The 16,200-nt window shown below is 43.6% G+C and overlaps 1 protein-coding gene across 2 annotated transcripts in view; it reads left to right on the top strand.

The window, feature by feature from the left end:
• The first annotated feature begins 2,602 nt into the window (after window positions 1-2,602).
• Window positions 2,603-16,200, top strand: part of ATXN1 (ataxin 1) — a 223,169-nt gene continuing 209,571 nt past the window's right edge. For both annotated transcript variants that reach the window (XM_032114965.1, XM_032114932.1), the window contains exons 1-3: window positions 2,603-3,242; window positions 3,453-3,732; window positions 10,047-10,166. The gene's annotated coding sequence lies outside the window, so the exon portion shown is untranslated. The remainder of the gene's footprint in view (window positions 3,243-3,452; window positions 3,733-10,046; window positions 10,167-16,200) is intronic.

Below are 16,200 nucleotides of genomic sequence, written 5' to 3'. Positions count from 1 at the left end.
ATTTAGTTTTATGAAAGCTGTCAGAAGCTGAAATGAATAGCAGAACTTCTCTGTGTATTTACAAGCCAATGCTAATACCTGAAGTGTAAAGCAAGGCACCTTACGAGCAATGACAGCAAACCTATGATTGTATTCAAAATTCCTTTTTGCTAGTGGATAAGAATGAACTGGATGTTCATGTTCTCTCGGAGTAACCTCTGCCTTGATAATGCTTGTCATTAGAGCAAATAGTATGACAGGTCTCTGAGGTGGATTACTACTGTCCACTAGAGGCTGTAATGAGACCAACAATGTCATTTTATGACAGATTGAAGACTTGAAATGTAACAATCAATAATTGTGAGATTACTTTTCACACTCAATACACTGTCAATCACTGCATTTCCCTGAATGCTAGTGTTTTACAAAAAAAAAAAAAATCCAACTTATTATGCCTCTTATTCTCCCATTTTTTATAGATACTATTAATTGTATAAAACATGCTGGGTAGATGGCACATTACAACTAGTGAATTGAAAACCAGCTTCTTCTAGACAGTGTGCATCTTGCATGTCAAATTGTTTAGTATCTTTTGGTCAGTACTATATTCTCCTGGGAGTCCTATCACTTTCAGCACATCACCAGCAGTAAATAAAAACGCTTGAGTCTGTGTAGGTTCTTGTGTCCCACTCACTTGCCTTCATCATCACCTTGATGTTTTGTGGAATCCTTTGTGGAGGGAATATATTGAGGCCCAGTGTAGGCGCTTGGCAGGGGAGCTGCAGAAGCACAAGGATGTCTTATGACATGGTTGTATATCCCGTGTGTTAGGCCATGTTCATAGAGGCATGGTCCCCTCATCCCTCATCTGTTAATGCAACCAACACGTATTAAGTCAGAACAGAGGTGAGAGTGGCTCATGAACCTGACATGGCTGGTGGCGGTTGTGGCACTTCCCAGAGCCGTGGGTTAAGTGCCTGCTGGCTCAGGAAAGCACTGTTGCTTTAATTTACAATGGACTTACATTTTGTGGGTCTCTTTTCTACTCTGAAGCAGAAACACAGACAAAGATATAAAAGCCTAGAGCATGGAGTGTGGCAAAAAATGAGGGCCCTGAGGCAAACACCATAGCCACAGAGTGGAGCAACACACAAGCCTCTTACATGAGCCTGCTGCAGAAGGGAAAGTTGCCCAAAGCTTGCTTCGGCATGAATGTGGCTTCTCTTTCTCTTCGTGTGCCACACCTCTTGGCAAGGTGAATGTTTGAGAAGGAAAGATTCCTTTCTCCTGAGGTAACACTCTGTACTACTGGAATAAATGGGTGGCAGACAGAATGCCTGTACTCTGAATTGAACCTTGATGATGGGTTTTCAAGCTTTCTCCAGGGCTTTCACTTGATTTTCAGTAATCTCCAGGTCTTTTTCTCTTGGTTCCTTTTATTTAATCAATGAACCTTACATTAGCTGGGTGAATATAATTTTGCTATCCGCTTTGCTGCTGTAGATTCACTCTCTCGTAGTACTGAGCGGCATGTTTGTCCAGATATCTTGGCTTGTTGCTGCTTCTGTCTCCACATCACTGCTAGAACAGAAAATCTACTGAATTTTCATAGTGAAGCCAAACTAAAGATACAGGAGGTGCTGTGGTAAAAGATCCTTGTGTTTCATAAGCTAGTCTGTATTTACAGTATCAACTCTAAATCCAGAACACTGCAGCTTACAAGGTTATTACTATGTTCTTTAGCAATTACAGTGAGCTAGTACAGTCCTTTATAGAAGGGACTACTTTGCTGATCTTCATTACGGCAGGTTGAGTCCTAGGGTACTTGGCATCTAGACTCTGAAATTTGCAGCTAAAACCCAATGCTAATATATAACACACACAGGAGGTATACCTGCTAGAAACCTGTTACCTTGGAGCTTACTGTTATGGCAAATCGGTACAAGCTGCAATAAACAGATTGATCTGGATGGCCATGTTACATGGAGCGCACATCTCAGGCCTTTCTGAGGCCAGGGACCCCACAATGTCCAGCTCCTTGGAGCTGGCATGTAACAGGCTTTGGTATTTATGCAACATTTTTTTGCAACGTCCTTGGGGTGGGGAGAGGCCTTCTCTGTGCTCTACTTCTCTTCCTGATGCCAAAGCAGAGAGTGAATGGCTTCTCATGGACCACTGACAGGTTGCATGCAAAAATACCATCCCCCTATCCTTTGGCTGCATTCATCCCATTCATTGCTTTCATAATTCGTTTCATTTCTCTAAATTGTACCTTATGTACCTAATTGTACCCAATTATTTTTGGGGGTATGGGGGGCTTGTTTGTTTGGTTTGTTTTTAAAATTTTTTTAACATGAAGACCAGACTGAGACATTCCAGAAGGAGGATATTTTCTCTGGTCTCTGTTCTGCATCTGTGCTTGTTACTTGCCCATCACTGCAGTTTATGGCACTTGCAGACACCTGCGCTGAGAGAAGTAAGAGAGTAACACACTGACGCTGGAGTGCCAGGGAAGTGTAAGTTGCCATAGTTGGTGGGGGGTGGGGGAAGTTCGGGAGAAGTGGTCTGCATACAACTGGGAGAGATGCAAAGGGATCTTTGATGAAACCAGTGCTGAGGAATCCAGAGGGAGTTAGTACCCAAACATGCGTGGTTCAGCCCTGCCTGTCTTGTAGTTCAGTGACGGTATGAGTCAGAGCCTCTTTGGTCTGAATGAAGTGGAAGGTACTTTCTACAAAGCAGCTCAAGCATATGCCAAGGATCCGGATAAATAAAACTAATTCAGAAAAAGGGAGTGGGATGCAGGCTCTTGCTCTAAATCACTTCACAGTTCTCCTCAGCGAAATGCAATATGGCATCTTAAATAAAATCACCCTCTTCTGACTCTCGCAGAGGCTGCTTCAGAGCATTCCCTGGTTTCCAGCACAGTTTTATTTCCTCCCTTAGAGAGACAGACCAGCCTTGACTGAGCAACTGATTTTCATGCATCCTTTAAACCAGCATTCCCTGCCATTTCTGAAGGACAGCACACGTCGCTAGCTGTTTCTTCCCCCTTAAACAATATAGGTTTGGGGTTGGGTTGTTTTTTTTTTTCTTTTTCCCCTCCCCATCTCATTTCTTTCCGCCTGCAAAGTGATTTGAGAGCCCCGCGACGCAGCCTGCTACAGGAGCGGGGACTTCTCTGGAACATTGGCGTGCGCAGAGATTAATCCCACCGTAGAGAGCCAGCCTGGCCTTTGAAGTGTTACAAGGGGACGGAGGAGGTAAGTGTCGAGGCGAGCCCCCCGCCCCCCACCCCGCCCCCGGGCAGCGTGCGGCGGCCCGCAAAGGGTTAAAGGCCGCCTTGGCCCGGCGGTGCCGTGCGTATGCAATAATCTGTGTGGCTCTCTTGGCCGACTGCCAGAGTGTTGCCTTGCCTCCTCCTCCTCCTCCCTTCTCTCCCCCCCTCCCCCCCCGCCTTTTGCATGAAGTAGGATCCTTGAGCTGTTACAGAGGCAGCCAACTGCTCCATATTTGGCTTCTATTACCCATTTACATGCTGGAGAGCGGAGAGGGAGCGAGCGCTGTACCGCAGACATCATTTCTACTACAGTGGTGGAGACATCCCGGACCTGTGTCACTGCAGGGGGAAGGAAAAAAGCCAAACAAACAAAAAGCAGACCCAAGCCCCGTGATCAGCTAGGAAGACATTTGTGTGCGAGTCTCTCTCTGACCCCCCACCCCCGCCAACCCCACCTCCACTGACACTTTACAGTAAGTGGTTTTTTTTTTCCTCCTCTGCTTTCTGCCTCCCCCCCCACCCGCCCCCGGCTTCTTCCCTTGTTTAGACTAAAAACCGCCGGCGATTTCCAGCTGGAAAAACACGGGGCTGAGGGGGAAGGGGAGCACTCTGCCCACCCCGCACGGGCTGCAGCCCGTTTCGCTGTGGCCGCCCCCGGCCCGCCGCGGGCCCGGCCCTGAGGGGAGAGGGAGGCAGGGAGGGAGAAGGGGGCGGCCGCGAAATGGCCGAGGGCGCCGCTCAGGGAGCGGAGTGGGGATGCGGGGACACGGGAGGGAGCGGGGGGCCGGGGCGGCCCCGCGGCGGGAGCCGCTCGTACAGCCCTACCCCCCCCTGCCCCGCTCCGTCCACCTTCCTCACCCCCCCCCCCCCCCCCCCCCCTCCCGCTTCCCCCTGGCCCAGGCGGGGTGTGGGTGGCCGCGGGGACGGTGGACATTTTGCGAGTCGCAGCTGCCCCCGGTGCGGCGGCGGCCTCGGGGTGTGTGAGACTGCGCGTGTGCTTGTGTATGCGGGGGGGGGGAGGGTGCGGTGCCGGTGCGTGTGTGGTGTGTAGGGTGTGTGTGTGTGCGTGGGGGCTGCGGTGCGTGCGTGTTTGCGTGCGTGTGTGCGGTGCCGGTGCGTGTGTGTGGGTACCCTGCCGTGCCGTGCCGTGTGTGTGTGTGCGGGGGGTGCGAGGCCGGTGCGGTGCGTGTGGGTACCGTGCAGTGTGTCTGTGCGGAGGGTGCGGTGCCGGTGCGGTGCCGTGTGTGTGCGTGCGCGGTCGGCGCGGCGCGGGGGGGGCCGTGCGGGGCGCGTACGCCGGGCGGACCCGGCGGGGCGCAGCGCGGGGCGGTCACCGGCAGGGCCGGTCGCCGCCGCCGCACGGCGTATGTAGTACGGGGCTGGGCGGCTGCCGGAGGGTGAATGAAGCGAGGAGGAGGCGGCGGCGGGGGAGGCGGCGCTGGCGCTGGGATGTGCCCGGCAGCAGCCCCGCTCCGCTTTACTCAGGGCCCAGACCGGCTGCAGACGCCACCCGGTACCTGCCGGAGGGACGGGGCGGGAGGGATGGGGGAAGGGGGCGCCGGGGCGCCGCCGCCCCACTGCCCGCCCGCGACTGTGGGGTCCGGCCGGCGCGTCCCGAGGGGAAGCGGGGCTGGAGTTCCCCGCCGCCGCCGCCCCGGGGCTCCGTTCGTCTCCAGCGGCGGCCGCTGCCCTCCTGCCGCTCACCGATCCCCCGTCGCCTCCGGGTTTGCTTGGGTCGGCTGGGGGTGGTTGGGTTGCGGGGGGTTTGGGGTTGGTTGGTTGTGGTTTGGTTTTTTTTCTTTGGTTTTTTTTTTACCCTAAGGCATCGTAATTTACCGGTAGAAAAACAAATAAATGACCCCGTGTACGGTTGTGGGTGCTGAATCCGTCAATGTGATTCCTGAGAATATTAAAGTCTAAATTAAAGCGTGCTGGAAAAGCGTTAGCTCCCACTGTAATAGTAATAGCGATAATAATAAAATGACAGAATTGGGAGCGATTTACATGTTATTGAAGAGGAGGAATTACTGAAGAGTAATAATAGAAAAGAAAACAAGTCGGAAGCCCGTTATATAATGCACTGTGTAGACAACGAGAGCGACGGGCTATTTTTATTTTGTTTACCGTATGCTGTGTAATAGGGTCTCCTCCGAGCAGCATCTCTCCCCTATGAGCCCGAACTCCAGATAGAATTGGGGAAAAATTTTAAGCATTTCTTTCACGACCAGACGAAGAAATCTAGGTTTGTAAAACCTTCCTTTTTACATATAATTTCTGTGTACAGATCGGGAAGGGTGTGCAGGTAGATGACCTTTGCCGGAGACCTTTTCCCTTTCATATGGTAAAGAAATTCATATTTTGTAACACAGCTTACACTTTAACCTTTAACGCTCATGGTTATGTATTTTATGCAGTAATGGTTACTTTACGTGTCAGATACGGTCAGGCATAGTGAGTTACTCTGCTGACACACTGGTAAGTCAAGGACTTTTAATTTCAGTTTCGAATGAAACCGTCCCCTAAAGGAAAATCCTGGCTTCATGTTAATCTCTTTCTGTTAGGGTGATAGAGACGGTGCAGTTTTGTCATATGGAGCAATGGTTATGAATGGGGGAGAGGGAAATTGAGAATGGCCAGGGAAAATATTGCGCCGTAGTTATTTTTGTGATGCTGCAAGATAATAGTAGTAATTGTACGTTATGGCACCTAATGTATTCGTGAAACTGGCCCGGTATTTTACGGGCAGCAGCTATTTTGAAAGGGTGGCTGTAATCTCCTCACTTTTTACGTAAGGCAGAGGTCGATAGGTTTTCCTCCGTGCTCGGCTGTCTGTCTGTCTCTCTCATCATGTAGCGACATGTCAGCGGTGCAGGCTTTCAGCGCGCTTACTCCAGCCCTGATCAGTCATGTAATTAGATCAGGCTGCCATGGTAACAGACGGGATTCACCGTATTCACCGGCCAGCCAGGTGCGTGAGTGGCTGGCGGGCGACCCCGCGGGCTACCGCCAGCCCTGCGTGTGCCCGCGTTGGTGGCGTACGGCCGGCGCGGCCACCGCCTCGAGCTTTCCGAAAATTGAAAAATGCCGATGGTGGGTTCCTGATGGCCGAACTTCTCGGGAAGGGTTTTTTTTGCCCACTGGAGTGTCAGGCAGATGGGATCGTACGTGGCACACTTAGCAGGTTAGCCAAATCGTCAATTCCACTTGCGTGTATTATTAGCAAATTAATGAAGGTGTGGTACTTTGTAAAAATGCTTTTGGCTTATACAAGCTTGCATGAAAGTTTCTTCAGAGTTTGCCTCCCCCCCCCCCCCGTCTGTCTGATTTAACTGTTTGGTGGCTGTGGCAGTGTTTGTTAACAGTTGGCATTCCAGCATTTTCATTATAGGCCACAGGCTTGTCACTCTCCACTCCTGTACTGTACTTTACACCCTCTGTCTGGTAAGATGAAAATCGGTGATACTTTATGTCAGTATTGTCGCTCTAGGTTTGTTAAGCCTCCTCATAGTTCTTAGCAAGGTCTAGGCCCTTTTGTGTGTTAGGTGAAAGCTGACTGCAGTTTCTCATGATAAAATCCTAAGTATATACTATTCAAAACAAATTTTGCCTCAGCAAACACTTTGTTTCTGGTATAAGTGGTTCTTTTGCATTCATGCTCATCAAAATATTATAGCCACAGAGCAGGAGACTTCTAACACAGTTTATAATACTGTCAAAGGATATGCAATATAATTAGCTTTGAACTGCATGTTGCTCTTAAAACATGTTTCACCAAGCAATGTATATTTGTCTTCATTCTCAGTGTTTGGACATCACTCTTTTTAGTCACTCTTCCACAAATGTAGGTATAATTTTTTAAAACCACCAGATTTGTCATTGTGTTCTAATGTCATAAATCTGGAGCAACTCTAGGGGATGGGATTGTGAGCCACTTAGATGGGTGTATATCTTGAATAACTCCATTTATTGGACTTAATCCAGGCATGTAGTAGAGTAACCAAGCTCAGAAAGTGATCTGCTGCATATCACTGTTATGTTCTGTATATTGCTTCTCATGGCAAAAAGCACTGTGAGCTTAAATAGGATTTTTGCCTGATTAATGAGCTGCATTAAGTATCTCTAGAAGTGGGTAACACCCCTATTCCAGTCACTAATCTTGGGTGCACTTACACTAATATTGAACTTGGCCCGGAGGATTTTGTGTCTCAGTGATGAGAAATCATCAGCACCCACTGCTCCTGAGTGTTTGTAGTACCAGGCTGGAACATAAAGCAATCCAGAAATATCTCAGTAAAATACATATTTTAATCACTCTGATGGTAAAGCATTGGAGCTGGAGGAGGAGGCAGTGAGAAATGTCTGTTGGTGGTTCAGCTCTTGTGGTGACAGGCAGCTGGCGGTCTTGGGTTTGGTGTGATGAGTTTGCAGGTCTCAGCCTGTCTGTCGAGCAGGAGTGTTTCTTCTTGGAGGGATGAGGGGACAGGGTATTTGCAGGCAATTTCCTGCACTGAAGTGCAACTTCTCAGTGCCTCAACTAGCTTGCCCTTCTGGTTAGGAGAGAATATCCTCCACTCAGTTTTGGGCCTCCATTCTGAGGAGGTGGCTTGAAATAGAAGAGCTTGTTAGGAGGTCTGGCTGGAGAGAGTGGAATAGTCACGAGCAGGATGACTCCTGTAGTGTGAGCCTTTGTATGCCACATGCTGCTTATACATATTTTATTGTAAGACAAATTACCTGTGTGACTAAGAGTGTTAGAAAGTAATTATTTTCAAAAAGGCCATATATACATAGTTAAAAAAACTTTTCTGAAAAAAACCCAGTGTAACTTTGCTTTTCTAGCCTGATTGAATTTATTTAGAAAGATTGAAAAAAACTAGTTTTGTTTTAAAAGACATTTACAAGACACCTGGAATTTCACTTAACAAATTTTTTTTATGTAATAGATCCAGTGGCCTAGTTTCCCATTAATTAAGAAAATAGACACTTGAATGCAGTCACCTGAAAAGCAACTAAGGATTTAAACATTAGAATTTAAAAATAATTGTGTTAGTAATGTGGCTAGTAAAACAAAATCAAGGCCTAATTTTCGCCTTGCTGAAGTTTAGTAGCACATCTTAGCAGATGACAGTCAGGATTATCATTGTCATTGTTCATATGCACACTGCTTTTGTTGTGGTGTACTAATTGAGGGGGAAATGCAATAAAGAAGTATGGCAGGCTGTAAAGGAAGTGCTTGTCAGGATTGCATAGATGGTCTGAAGCACTGGCTGGCTGCAAACCTACTCCAGCGTGCGAGGCAGCTGACGCTGGTGATGCTTGAGAGAAGTTGGGCTGTGTGACAGCCTCAGCTATAACCACACAGGTTGTGAGTGATTTGGCTGTTCTGGAGAACTGTATGGGTATGATGTGTACAATTCAGAGAGTGCAGATAACAGATTTAGTTGTAGGTCTCTTCTGAGACTGCTGTAACCAACTCTGCGTTAAAGATATAATTAGAACAAGAAACAGAAATATGGCAGGCTTGGCACAGGTAAATATTTCATTGCAAAGAAGAACTGACTTGCTATACTCCAGTGACTTCAATAGCCTAAGTTTTGCAAATTGAAAATCCTCACTTATCCTTTCATTTTACTTTTAGGCAAGACTCTAAGTGCGATAAATAAATAAATAGGTATTTGGATGAAGGCACTGTATTTTGAAGTCTTATTCAGTGGTTTACATTCCTTATATGAGAAAGTTGAAGATTTTTACATGGTTTTGGCTGAGGTGATGCATGACTAACATTTTAAAATGTAAGAAACTTTGTAGGTTCCTGATTTTTGCAAAAAGACAAAAACTAGATCCATGACCATAACTCCTTTTTGATCTCAGTGCATGCATTGAGAATGTAATGCTTCATGGTTTTTTTTTTTCCTCTCAAAGCTGTAGTCTGAAGTGGTTGTACAACACAAGCAAATCTGTATGTGTGCATTGGTCCCAGTCTGCAGAATTACTTTAGTACGTGTCCCAGTGAGGGTTTTGCTGAATGAGAATTGATTAAAGAACCTATCTAGAGTTAAGTATGCGTGTAAATCCTTGCCTAAATAGGAACAAGTAAGTATACTCATAAACTGAAACAACAGAAATTATTCTCAGTGAGGGAGAAATGGTCCCACTAAATCCTTTTATTGTACCAAGAGTGATAAAAATATTTGGTGAGATTCCAAGTGAAAAACCCAAACGTGTTTTGTTTAATAGGTGATGTCAGCAGAAGTTCAGTGCTGGCTTGTCATGATTTTGCTGAGAAAAACTACAGAAATAATAAAAAAACCACATTGGTAGAGTTCTTCTTTGTTTATATTATTTGGGAATTTACAGTAATAGGCATTGACTGTAGCATGCCACCTTTAGCAATAAAATAGTGTACAAGGTAAAGTCACATTCCAATAGGTGATTTTTTTTCACCTAGTAGTAGTAGTTGCAGCACTATATTTTCAGGATGCTATTGCTTCTCAAATAAAATATGTTCTGTCGATGGTGAAGACAGTCATCTCCACTCACTTATGATTCTTCACCTCATTAAGATCACATTTAGGAAAAGAACACTGAATAAATGGGCTCTGCTCTCTACTGTATGAACTCTGTCTACGGGATTAAATCTATAGTTTATTTGTGCTTGAGTAATAGTAAAAGCAGCCTCTCTCAGTCTTCATTGGGATGTCTTAATGTGTTGTAAATGGTTTGACTCTTAACTGTGTTTTTTCTCTCTTTATTTTGGTTTCCATCTCCTCAACACCTGAACCAACAGTCACATTGCAGGCCAAGCCAGATGGGCAAGCAATACAAGCTGTGAATTTATCCTTGACCCCATAGGACAGTGACCACCGTCATTTTTGTCTTCACCGTACAGTTATGCACTGCCAGTAAGGTGAGAATGCAATGCTTTTTATTTTCTTCAGCAAGTGTATACTGTCTGCTCCAGGCTTTAGGCAAAGTGGACACCTTCCCGGTGTCTGTGTGATTCCCTACCCGTGATAGGTTTGTACTTCCCTTGCCTGGCAGTAGAGGTCCTTGAGAAACTCTGCTCAGAAAAATTCCTTTAACTCTGGTGACTCAGTTCGGTGACTTAGAGAACAAGTGTGTTCCACATGAGTGGTTTTACGCTCACCTGAGGTCAGAGTATATTCAGTTACTGGAATATGTTAGTATGAATGGAAAAGTTGGCAGACGTTGATTTTTGTTACAAAATGCCATGTGTAAAATTGTATAAACCCTTCCTTCACTTCTATGAACATTTTCAGGATACTTGTTGCTTGCTGCTGGCTTGGCTTTTCCACTGTCTCGAGCTTCTTCTGCACATTAAACTTTGTATGGCATTAGAATAGTTCTCAGGATAATTAGTCACTACTGTGTGTCTTTTGCACTGTTTTGAGGAATACTTTCAGTTCTTCTGATTTTCCTCCCTGAAATGCTGTGGCCAGACAAGATGTAAAAGTGCACATGTATCAGTCTGCTGCTGTCCATTTCCTCTCTCTCTCCTCCCCATATGGTTGTGGAAAATAACTTGAAAAGAACAAGTCCCAAGACTCAACAATCATACTGCCAATAAAAAGAACATAAATTTTTATTTTATCTCTTAAATCTGATTGTCATTAAGCCAGCCTGTTTTTTTGGACCTGTTCTATGATTTTTAAGTGCTTGAGATTGGCAATACCGCTAATGCTTTAAGAAAAAAAAGGTAAAGGGTCATAATAAAATTGCATGTGTCTTTAAATAAAAGAAAATGAAATATAATGATTGCTTGCAGAAAATCAAAGGGTTGGTTTCTTTTTAAAATTTACAATCAGAAAGCTTAATTTATGCAGGGTTGATCAGAAAGTCTCCATTGCAGAATAACTTTTTAATGTATACAGCATGTCATAGAAAAGTATGCAGCACATCATTTGCATTTTTTTGTGGCTGTGGGGAAGGGTGCTGTGTTTTAGAGGGAAGTTGCCCAGGCAAGTAGTTACATGCAAGGACATGCCTGTTACAGTCTCCAAATGAGCTTGAATGGTGGGGGTGGATGGTAACCACTGTAACTTCAGAGCACTAAGAGTTTCTTGAGAGTGAAAAAACCACACAAAGTGCCCGTGTGCTGACACACTTCGGCTTTCCGTTTTGGAAGAAAACTGACTTGGTAGCAGCTATTGGCTTGGGACATTGAATAGAAGGAATTTTTTTGCTATGACACTATCATTTCCAGAAAGCACTTAATTTTTTTCAGGATTAGCTTGGGTTGGATGAAAATGTGGTTATTTGAAGAAGTGATTACTGCTGGAAAAGCTTATATCTCTTAATTAGAAGAAGTAATTGTTTATAGGGCATTGATCAAATCCTATGAATAATCAGATTGTGTTGCCCACAATGTATTGCTAAGTCACCTTGGATATTTTAGCATCTGGTATTTTCTGCAATTACATGAGAGAGAATATATTTGATGTTAAGCAAACGCTGGATAAAAAATGTAACCTAGTTAAGTCTGGTGCAGAGGCATGACAGGAATATAGTACTAAAATGCTGGTTTTTCTATACCAGCTCAGCTTGAAGTATAGTATTGTATTTGTGGACCTTAGATTAGGTTAGATTTGGTTTAACTTCTTGTTGTTGGACATTTTAGTCACTGAGTTGGGGGTACCTCTGTTGGTCTCATTAGCTAGTTCTCATTTTCTCTATGGAACAATCAAAATCAGGCCAACTGTATAACTAAATAAGTTAAATAAAAGTTATTGGGCTAGACACTGCGTGCTTACAAATGTTCTCTGTCACTGGAGGAAACAGACAGGAGCTCACAGTAGTAACACATGAAAGAAACATGACCTGGCACTGTGCAGGGAGCAGCCACAGATAGAGCACTTCATACTCACACCCATGGTCTTTCTGGCTTTTGCATTTGTTTCGGGGTGAAGGTGGTAACAGCCCTGCTCCATTTTAGGCAGACCTGGGTTATGACCCTGGAGTCTGTCAGAGGGACGGAACATGGGACATGTTTGAAGGCATCCAAAATGGATCTCAGAAACTGTACTTGAGGCCTAATGTCCCTACATGTGCATTCATGCCTTCACTTATGTGAGGAATTGGGTGGCTTCAGCGGGTGACATCTCTGTTGTGTCAGCTCTCCAGGTGCTTACCCTTCCAATTCAAGCAGCGTTTTCTGCAGAGCCTGCTAAGCATCTTGCCTGGATAAGGACATCGGTATTAGTAAAACTAAAATGAAAATAAATAAATAGATACAGCTTTTCTTTCTTTCTTTCTTTTTTATTTTTAGTTAATTTTAGCCTGCTCTCCAAAACATAGAGTTATTGTTATTTGTTCAGAGCGTGCACTGCCTCCTTCCACGTAGGCAAATGACTCAATGCTTTCTTTTATACAGTTGTCTTGAGAGGATTTTGCATGAGATACTGGACATTTTAACAATTAAAGAGTTCTTTTTAATATTTTCTGCTGTTGAATCACTTGATATTTATTAATCATATTATAGTACTGGGATGAATTTACAGCTGGAGCCCATTTGTAAGAAATTTTTTTTGGCTGAATTTTCAGTAAGTATGTCTGTATGCTACCTAATATAGCTTATCTTTTACGTAAGAAATAATTTCTGGTTTATGCAGACTTCTGGCTACTGCTCTCTGTAAACAGGCAAAAGTCTGCCCTTTTAAAATACTTAATAGTGAACATAAAAATAACTAATCTGTCTCTGTATTACTGTGTGCAGTGGTAGGTTTTTGGCTGTCATATCAGTGTCCTTTTATCGTAGCTGGTTTTATTTTTTCCCTCATGCTGTTTATGAAGGTCTACAATAGCTGCAGGGCTAAAAGAAGGTAGGCAATGGAGACTTCTAATACGTTAACAGCACAAGTGAAACGGAGCTGTGAACTAGGTATAATTGGATAGTAATTAGGAATTATTTTAATTTGTTGAATTGTTTATGTATGAGCAACTAAAAGGTAAATTAAATTATATGATGTGAGTGCTGACATGTGTCTTAAAAATGAGGCTTTGTGGTCCCCTCACCTCAGCCATAACCTTTCATGTTTTTGCTCTGTTGTTCCTCCAGCGGATGCTGAAGATCTGCTGTCTTTCTGCTAGAAAGTTTCATAACACGGTCTGAAGTGTAAATGGAGTTGAGCGTAGCGGTATGCCTACATAAAAACACAAGGCTGACATTCATAATGTGATATAAGGCACTATCTGAGGTTTGATTCACCTTCCAACTTGGTGTTTTTAAAAAATGTATCTGCTAATGGAATGAGACTTGGTGTCCCACGCACTGCAACTTGTTAGCATTCCTTTAAAAGTGTGGGCTTTTGGATGTTAGTGTGAGTATGAGTAGATGGAGAACTTCCATGTGCTGGGGGCCGAGAAGTGGTGAGATGCCTGGATGTGATGTGCAGTTGTGTGCAAGCCTCAGCATCTGTGTGTACCCTCCTGCTGCCCTCTCCTTTGGCTGTGTGTGTTGGGCAGGGGTGTGCTGGTGAGGTTTGCTTTGCCGTGAAACCAGGGCTGTGCTTTTGAAAGAAAGTTAGCCCTCATTACCTGGGGTATAATTTTGGTCTGAAGTTAGCCCAGGTGGCAGCATCTGTATTTAAATGTGTTGGCTGAGGGGTTTCTCATGGTGAGACACTGTGATAGAGGCAAACCCCAAATTTGATAATTGCCTCTTTATTTTCTTATCAGTTACTTACTTTGGAACTAGCTGTAAACCTGACTTCAGGATTTATTGAGTTACTCCTTGCTCTATAAAAAGTACAAATGTCGAAGTCTTTCTCACCTGTATTGGAGTGTGGTTGTGACTGTTACCACAGTATTGTTTTTCAGGTCCCCGCGTGTGAAGGCCTTTGTAGTTTTGTACAGCTAATATTTCTGTGAGGCCAGCTACTTGAAAGAAAGTCAGGCTTTAATGGTAAAGGATAATTATGAAAAGCAGGCTTAATCCTCCTTTACGGTGCTCAGAATTTTTGTGCTACTGAATATTTTCTCATTGGTGTGGTTCCTTTTCAGTGGCATATGTAGCAGCTGACTGGAAAGTGATATTTTCAAATGTATATAATAGTAAATGCATTTCGCCTCTTCTGTAGCCCCTGAACATATTTGCTGCTTGGTACTGTGCTGTATTCAGAGCTTTCTCAAGGTAGTCTGACAGCAAGTAGATCCAGACTGGTTTGAAAATTCAATATATTTAAGGGGAAAAAAATCCCAGTAGGTTATTATGGTAGAAGAAGTTGTAACTTTATTCTGCGTGTACCACTAGCAGTTAAAAACCCATTGCACTAATCATATGTACTGAAATTTTATTTACAGATTAGTTGGCTCTACTTTGACATATGACTAGCAGGGAAGCCCCTCCCTTTAACAGTTGTATGTCATCTGCTTCAGAGAACTAATTACTTGGCAATTCCCATGTGATAATTCCCTCTTTATTTTCTGATGAGTTACTTAACAGTGATGAGCTTGTTGAGCAGAATACCGTGCTTAATCTGTGCTTCAGAAACTACAGCGTGGGCCTGGGGATATAATTGTTTTTGAAATGCTGTTTAGCCTTGCCATAGGAGCATTGAAACCACACTAAGATACGTGAACAGTTCACAGTTAACGAAAAGCTGAATGTGAGTGATGCATGGCATTTGCCAAAAAAATAAAAGAAGGGTTTAGATTACTGTTGCACTGCAAGCAGAATGTTAAATACATAATTTCTCAAAAAACCCCCAAACATGAAACCTAATGTAATTTAGATGCGCAGAAGCTTGTGTCAGAGATATACCTTCTATATATCATTGCTCCTCTCCACTGAAATAATCAATTTAATCGATTTTTTTTTTCTAAAAAACCCCAGTGTTTATTGTAATACCTATTTGACAGTTCAGCTGATTCCTGGTGGTTGTTGTGCTCTTTTAATACGAGATACTTTAGTAAGTTTTTACTGTGTTTTCTTTGCTGTTACCTGTCTTATTCATTCTTCTCCACTCCCTTTTCACATTCTTTTACTCTAGTGGCCACAGCAACCCTTGTTCCTGGCTGGGGAATGCATTACAAGTCTCACTGCTAATTACAGCATCGCAGTGTTTCTAGAGGGGTACCTAAGTTCAGCAGTGCTTAGCTATAGCACCAGGAGAGGGAATTTATGGGGTGAAATGACATCAGCCTGCTCATGGCAGTCATGGTAAGGTCAAAGTGAGTCTCTCTTGCAGATCAGGAGTCAGATGGGTCCTGTTAAGTCTCACTGTCTCTGAAATTCAACCGAATAAAATTTTTTTACTGGTTTCAGTAGAGAAAGGTTTGTGAATCATCTACAGTCACTTTAGACTAGATGGTGGCATTATTCCACTGATACTGATACCTGAAGATTTCCATTGTAGCTGAGCCAGTGCTGTAAGCTTAGAATTGGGCTATATTTTCCTTTACTGGAATAAAAAGTACAGTATTTTGTGTATTAGCTCACATGATGTTACATTATCAGGTTTGCTGATTTATTAGATATTCACAATGATATCTCTTGCCCAGTACTGGAAGCTGTGTAACAGGATTGTTTTATCAATGAGAAAAAACTCATACATAGTTTGAGTTACATGTGTTTTTGTAAAATTAATCAGAGGAACAGTAATTTTATGAAACATATAATTCAGAACAGATTAATCTACTTTGTGTTTGTGAAGTACACCAGCTATAAAATCTTTTGAAAGGAATATTAATCAAGTTGATCAAAGGTGGTTTGAAGTACAGAATTCAAATATGAACACAATTACAGCAAATATACAGACAGATAGAAAGTAGCTTGGGACATTATTCTTTAAAAATTTAATAGAAAAATAAGTCCTATTTTCCTTTTTGGATTTATTTTTTAAGAGTATGTCATGTTTTAGAAGCAAAGATAAAGAAGAAAAAACAAATACAATTTGAGATTTTATAAAATGCAGTGAATAGGC

This window comes from Corvus moneduloides, chromosome 1, assembly GCF_009650955.1.
Source record: "Corvus moneduloides isolate bCorMon1 chromosome 1, bCorMon1.pri, whole genome shotgun sequence".
Taxonomy (NCBI): Eukaryota; Metazoa; Chordata; class Aves; order Passeriformes; family Corvidae; genus Corvus; species Corvus moneduloides.
Note: the sequence above shows the minus strand (reverse complement) of the source record. Positions and strands in the feature narration are given on the sequence as shown.